Source organism: Dipodomys merriami, unplaced genomic scaffold (assembly GCF_024711535.1).
Source record: "Dipodomys merriami isolate MVZ:Mamm:240054 unplaced genomic scaffold, mDipMer1.0.p SCAF_211, whole genome shotgun sequence".
NCBI classification, from domain to species: domain Eukaryota; kingdom Metazoa; phylum Chordata; class Mammalia; order Rodentia; family Heteromyidae; genus Dipodomys; species Dipodomys merriami.
Genome location: NW_027203505.1, coordinates 220,837 through 228,084, shown reverse-complemented (window position 1 = coordinate 228,084; position 7,248 = coordinate 220,837).

Sequence of the window (7,248 nt, the reverse complement as noted above, 5' to 3'; positions counted from 1 at the left end):
ATCGAACCCAGGGCCTCATGCATGCAAGGCAATCACTCTACCACTGGGCCACCTTCCCAGCCCCCAATGGGATAATATTTTCTACTACATTTAAGTTTTGAAAAAAGAAAATTAAAATGTACTATTATAGAGGAATATGATAAAAATAGAAGACAGATTTTATGTTTGTCATATCTCTGATGAGTACCCATATTCAAGACTTACTATGTTAGACAGATAGGGAAAACATAAAATAACATATTATAAGGCAACTATTTGTGACTTTTTAAAATGTACCTTATTAAATGATGAAATTTACTTTATTAGCTAACGTTTCGGTTTGAAATATGGGAGGCTGATATATTTAACAAATTTTGGAAGGCATCTAATGAACAACACAATTGGTGAGTGGCACTATTTCTACAGTTTAATGAATGGTTGAACCTGATTGGCATTAGTGCTGGGTAAACAAATCAACTCTATTGTAACTCTATTGCCACTAAGTATCATCTATTTGTCAAATGTTACTTTGGCAAATGTGAATTTTTTTTGGAAGGTCGTGGGGCTTGAACTCTGGGCTTGGGCACTGTCCCTGCGCTTTTGAGCTCAAGGCGAGCACTCTACCACTTGAGCCACAATGCCACTTCTGATATTCGAGTGGTTTATTGGAGATAAGAGTCTAACGGACTTTCCTGCCCGGGCTGGGTTTGAACCGTGATCCTCAGAACTCAGCCTCCTGAGTATTTAGGATTATATGCGTGAGCCACTAGCACCTGGTTTGCGAATTTGATTTTTCAAAGAGTATTTGAAAAAGAATACACTTGGGGCTAGGAAGATGGTTCAGTGGTAGAACGCTTGCCTTGCATGCCTGAGGCCCTGGGTTCGATTCCTCAGCACCACATAAGCAAAATGAAAAAAACAAGCCGGAAGTGGTGCTGTGGCTCAAGTGGTAGAGCTCTAGCCTTGAGCTGAAGAGCTGAGGGACAGAGCCCAGGCCCAGAGTTCAGGCCCCACAACCGGACCTCCCCCCCCAAAAAAGAGAAATGTATAAAAAAAAGAAAAAAAAAGAAAAAGAAAAGAAAACACTTTCAAGAGATTAAATATTTTGAGAATGACAACAGTTTTATACCACAGAACCAAGTTTTACTGAAGTACCAGTGTTTTTTTAATTGTGAAAATACTGTTCAGAGGGGTTAAAATTACATGGGCAAGGTAATGAGTACATTTCTTATCAAGCATTGTTGCCTCCTCCTTTGTTTCCCCTTCCCATCCCTTGGCATCCTCCTCCTGCCCCCTTACCCGATCCTCCTCCCCCCCAGCACCAAAGTTGTAAAGTTTGTTTTTGACATGACAACTTGTACATCTCACAGTGTTATTAAGCACTAAGGATCTTCTCAATTAATGTTTTTTTCTGAATTACATTTGACTTCTAAGTCAAGTTTTCCTGGCCTTGATAGACCAATTGTGGATCTATCCTTCCAGGAGCTATTTTTCTGGCCCACTTATGCTGGACTGAAATCTTTCATTAATCATTAGGAGAGGGGTATTAAAAATAATCTTGTAGAGACACAGCAGAGACACAGGGGGCCGCTTTCAGAACATCAGGTACTGGTTTGCAGAACAGCAGATCGCCAGGAACAGAGAAACCTACCAGCCGGGAGTCTCCACGAGGATCCCACCCCCACCCCTCACTCTCCACCCGAGCAGAGAGGCTCCATCCCGCCAAAGCCACTCTGCATCTGCATCAGCAGAGTGACAAAAGGACCTGTCGGCAGACCACCCAGCCCGCCTGATCGCGATCACAACGATCCAGCACTCTCCACCCGAGCAGAGAGGTTCCATCCCGCCAAAGCTGCTCGGCACCAGCAGCGCACCAAAGGGTCCTGTCTGCAGACCACCAGCCCGCCCGATCACGATCGCAACGACCTGGCGGGGTCACTGGGGCCCCAGAGGTACGGAGAAGAAGCTGCCTGAGCGTGGACACTCTTGACCCGACAGCTTCGACAGAGGCAGAGACAGAAAAGAATCACGCAGAGCCACCACCGCCCAACCCAGCCCGGATTGCAACAACAACTGACGACCTACACCACACAGAAACAAAGAGCTCCAGGGTGAGTACCCCACAGGGGAAGTGTATCCCTCAAGGGAGACCCGAGCTGGAGGGAATCCCCAGACCATGACCTAGACTCCCTACCCCTGCACCCGGACCACAGGACCCACTAAAACTGGGAACTGTTTGAGAGCTCCACCAGCCCGTGGAGCACACTCAGCTGGCCAGGCTAGAGCAAGAGCGCCCCTGGAAGGGAGCTTAAATGCCCAAGCCAGGAACAGCGCCCCGGGTCAAGACTACCAACAGTAGAAGAAATTTGAACTGTGTCCCCCAGGCTGTATAACCTAGGTGGTATACACATCAGCACAGGCCCAACGAGTGCGCTCCAGGCCTAACGAGTGCGCTCCAGGCTGCATAACCTAGGTGGTATACACATCAGCACAGGCCTAACAAGCGTGCTCCAGGCTGGGGCCGGAACCAGGCCCTGGGATCTGGCGCCTGAACAACACAACCAACTCCTCCCAATTGAAGTAAAAAGCTGAGCATACGCCTCAACAGAGGGGAGAAAACCAGGAAACAACACTCCCCCAGGAAGCAGGCCTGTGACAACAAAAGACCTGGAGGCCCAGGACAAGAGAAGCCCAAACCCCACCAAAACTCCACCCATATAACCTAGACTGGGAATTGGGCAACACAGGCTGCCAGCACCTGATAGTAAGCAGGAGCTCAGACTGTTAAGGTGGCTCAGCAATAGAGTGATAGTCTTGGATGTATGAGGCCCTGGATCTGATTCCTCAGCATCACAAAAGCAAAAAGGGTCAGAAGTGGTGCTGTGGCTCAAACGGTAGGGTGCCAGCCTTGAGCTGAAAAGCTGAGGGACAGCACCCAAACCTAGAGTTCAAGCCCACAACCAGCCCAAAACAAATAAACAAAAACACATCAGGAGCCCATAGCAGACTCCAGCATTTGGGAGAGTGCATCCAGAGCATCTGTTCTTCACAAGAGCACCCGTAGGAGCAAACACAAGCAGTCTAGGCTGCTCAACCCTTCCAAAGGTGGGAACTGCCAGCAATCTACCGCAGAAAGCTGAGAATCCTAAGTAAGTCAGAATAGCAGCTGGAAATAGGCTCCCAACAGAACCCAGATCAGGCACAGACTCTCTCTACCAATACAGAACCAGCAACCAAGCAAAGACAGACACACCAAAACAAAATTGAAGAGCAGTCTCCTGAACCTCCATGCGAAAATCACAGAGAAAAATCACAAGGTTTACTACCACCCAGGACAGCAAGCTCACCTCAAAAGCCAGCAGCCAGAAATTGATCAGAAATTGAAAGAGCACAAGGATGAACTATCCAAAGAGATACAGGGTATCAAACAAGAGATGCATGCAAAAGTAGAAGCTGCACAAACCTCAGTAAGAAGTGAGATAAACGCCAAATTAGAGGTAATGCATACCTCATTGAGAGGTGAGATCAGTACTCTGAGAACCAACATTGAATCCATAAAGCGATCCATTTCCTCCATGCAAACCACAATAGAAGCCACTGTCAACAGAGTGAATGAAATGGAAGGTAGAGTGTCAGATACAGAAGACAGAATACACCAACTGGACCAAAAAGTGACAGATATGGAAAAATCACTCAAATTAAAAGAAAGGGATATTCAAGAGCAAGCAGATAATGCTAAAAAATTTAACCTTCGCATAATTGGAGTGGACGAAGGTGAGGAATTCCAGAGCAAGGGAATGCAACACCTATTTAACAATATAATCAATGAAAATTTTCCCCACCTCAAAAACGACCATCTTAACTACATCACAAAAGCTTATCGAACACCCAACAAGCAAGACCCCAGGAGAAACACTTCTAGACACATTATAGTAAAAATGATAGATCTGAATAATAAGGAAACAATCCTGCATGCAGCAAAAATGAAGAAGGAGCTATACTACAATGGGAAAAAAATAAGAATTACTGCAGATCTCTCCACACAAACAATGAATGCAAGAAAAGCCTGGGAAAGCACCATACGAGCCCTGAGAGCCAATAACTGCCATCCCAGACTGATCTACCTGGCAAAGCTAGCATTCACATTTGATGGAGAACTGAAAACTTTTAATAGCAAAGAAAAAGTAAATGAATACATAAACATTAAGCCAGCATTACAAAGAATTCTAAGAGGGGGCACACAACCTGAAGAAAGCAGCCAGGAACTGGGGCCTGCCCCAAACAGGCGTTACTCAAAGTCTAACTGAGCAAGCACAGGAGGAAAGGAAAAAAGAAAAACTTAGGAAAACGGAATGGCAGGGACAACAATGCATCTCTCTATACTTTCTCTTAATATAAATGGGCTGAATTCGCCAATTAAAAGAAAACGAACTGAGGACTGGATAAGAAAACAAGACCCATCCATCTGTTGCCTTCAGGAGACCCACCTCTCAGCCAAACATACAAACAAACTCAGAGTGAAGGGGTGGAAAAGGATCTACCAATCAAACGCCCCCAGTAAGAAAGCAGGTGTAGCTATCCTGATATCTGACAAAATAAACTTTTCATTAAAATCAGTACAGAAAGACAAGGACGGACACTACATATTAATAAAGGGAACAATCCAAGAGGAGGATATAACCATCATCAACTTATATGCCCCAAATATTGGTGCACCCAGATATGTCAAACAAATGCTCTCAAACTTACAGTATAAAATAGATCCCAATACGATAATACTACGAGACTTTAACACACCACTCTCACCAAAGGACAGGTCTACCAACCAGAGGATTGGCAAAGAAGCTACCGAATTAAGAGAGGCCATACTTCAAGCGGAATAAACTGACATCTACCGAGTATTTCACCCTAAAACAACACAGTACACATTCTTCTCAGCAGCTCACGGAACTTTCACCAAAATAGACCATATCATAGTTCATGCAAGGAACTTAAGCAAATACAAAGGGATCGACATAATCCCCTGTATCCTATCTGACCACAGTGGAATCAAGCTAGCTCTCAATAACAAAGCATACCGCAGAAATTTCTCCAATACATGGAAATTGAACAGCACACTCCTTAACTATGCCTGGATAACAGACGAGATCACAGAAGAAATAAAGCATTTCCTACAACTCAATGAAAATGAAAACACCTCACAAAGAAACTTGTGGGACACAGCAAAAGCAGTCCTGAGGGGCAAATTTATTGCCCTCAGTGCCCACATCAAGAAAATGGAGAGAGACCAAGTAAATAATCTCATGTTGCAATTAAAACAGCTAGAAAAACAGGAAAAAATGGGACCTAAAGCTACTAGACGAAGCCAGATAACCAAATTAAAAGCAGAGATTAACCAATTAGAAAATCAGAAAACCATAACCAAAATAAACAAAACAAAAAGCTGGTTCTTTGAAAAAATAAACAAAATTGATGGCCCATTGGCTAGATTAATTAAAAAAAGAAGAGAGGAAACCCATATTAATAGGATTAGGGATGGCACGGGAAACATCACAACACGTACCCAAGATATCCAAACAATTCTAACAGACTACTTTCAAAAGCTATACTCTCTAAAGGAAGAAAATCGGGCAGAAATGGATGCATTTTTAGAGAAATACAAGTTGCCCAAACTGAGCAAAGAAGAAGTTAACCAATTAAATAAGCCAATATCCTATAATGAGATACAGGAAGCTATCAAAAGTCTTCCAACAAAAAAAAGCCCAGGACCAGATGGATTCACAGCAGAATTCTATAAGACCTTTAAACAAGAACTAATACCCATACTCCTCAAGCTCTTCAGAGAAACAGAGAAGGAGGGAGCTATCCCAAACTCATTCTACGAAGCCAATATCACACTCATCCCCAAACCAGGCAAAGACCCAACCAAAAAGGAGAATTACAGGCCAATCTCCTTGATGAACACAGATGCAAAGATCCTTAACAAGATTCTAGGTAACAGAATCCAGAAACACATAAAAAAAATAATTCACTATGACCAGGTAGGCTTCATCCCAGAGACACAGGTATGGTTTAACATATGTAAGTCAATAAATGTAATCCAACATATCAACAGAGCCAAGATCAAGAATCACATGATTATCGCTACAGATGCAGAAAAGGCCTTTGACAAAATTCAACATTAATTCATGCTAAAAGCTCTGGAGAAAATAGGAATAGAAGGAACATTTCTAAAAATAATAAAGCCATTTATGACAGACCAATAGCCAATATTATACTTAATTGGGAAAAGCTACAACCAATTCTCCTAAAATCAGGAACAAGGCAAGGATGCCCACTGTCTCCACTCCTCTTCAATATAGTCCTAGAACCCTTAGCCAGGGCAATAAGGCAAGAAAAAGACATTAAAGGGATCCGCATAGGGAAAGAAGAAGTTAAACTATCCCTTTTTGCAGACGACATGATACTATACCTCCACGATCCCAAAAACTCCATCCCCAAACTCTTAGAAATCATAAATCACTTCGGCAAAATAGCAGGATACAAAATAAACCCACAAAAATCAGTTGCCTTCCTATACACTGATAATGTACAGGAAGAGAGGGAAATAAAGGGAGCAACCCCATTCACAATAACCTCCCAAAAAATAAAATATTTAGGAATTTACCTAACCAAAGATGTAAAAGAACTATTTAATGAGAACTATAAAAAGTTAAAGAAAGAAATTTCAGAAGACACTAGGAAATGGAAAGACCTCCCATGCTCCTTAATATAGTAAAGATGGTAATACTTCCAAAACTAATATACAAATTCAACGCAATTCCTATTAAAATCCCAATGACGTACATCACTGAAATACAGAAAACAGTCCAAAAATTCATATGGAACAACAAAAGACCTAGAATAGCCAAAACAATTCTAGGGCATAAAGACAATATGGGAGGGTTATCCATGCCGAACTTCAAACTCTACTACAGAGCTATAATAACAAAGACAGCATGGTACTGGCACAAAAACAGACCCGAAGACCAATGGAACAGAATAGAAGATCCAGAAATAAATCCACAGGCCTACAGCCAGCTGATATTCGACAAAGGAGCCAAAGACATACAATGGAAGAAACACAGCCTCTTCAACCGCTGGTGCTGGGAAAACTGGGCAGCCACATGCAGAAAACTAAAAGTGGACCCCAGCCTATCACCATGCACCAACATCAACTCAAAATGGATTAAAGACCTTAACATTAAACCTGAATCTCTGAAACTACTG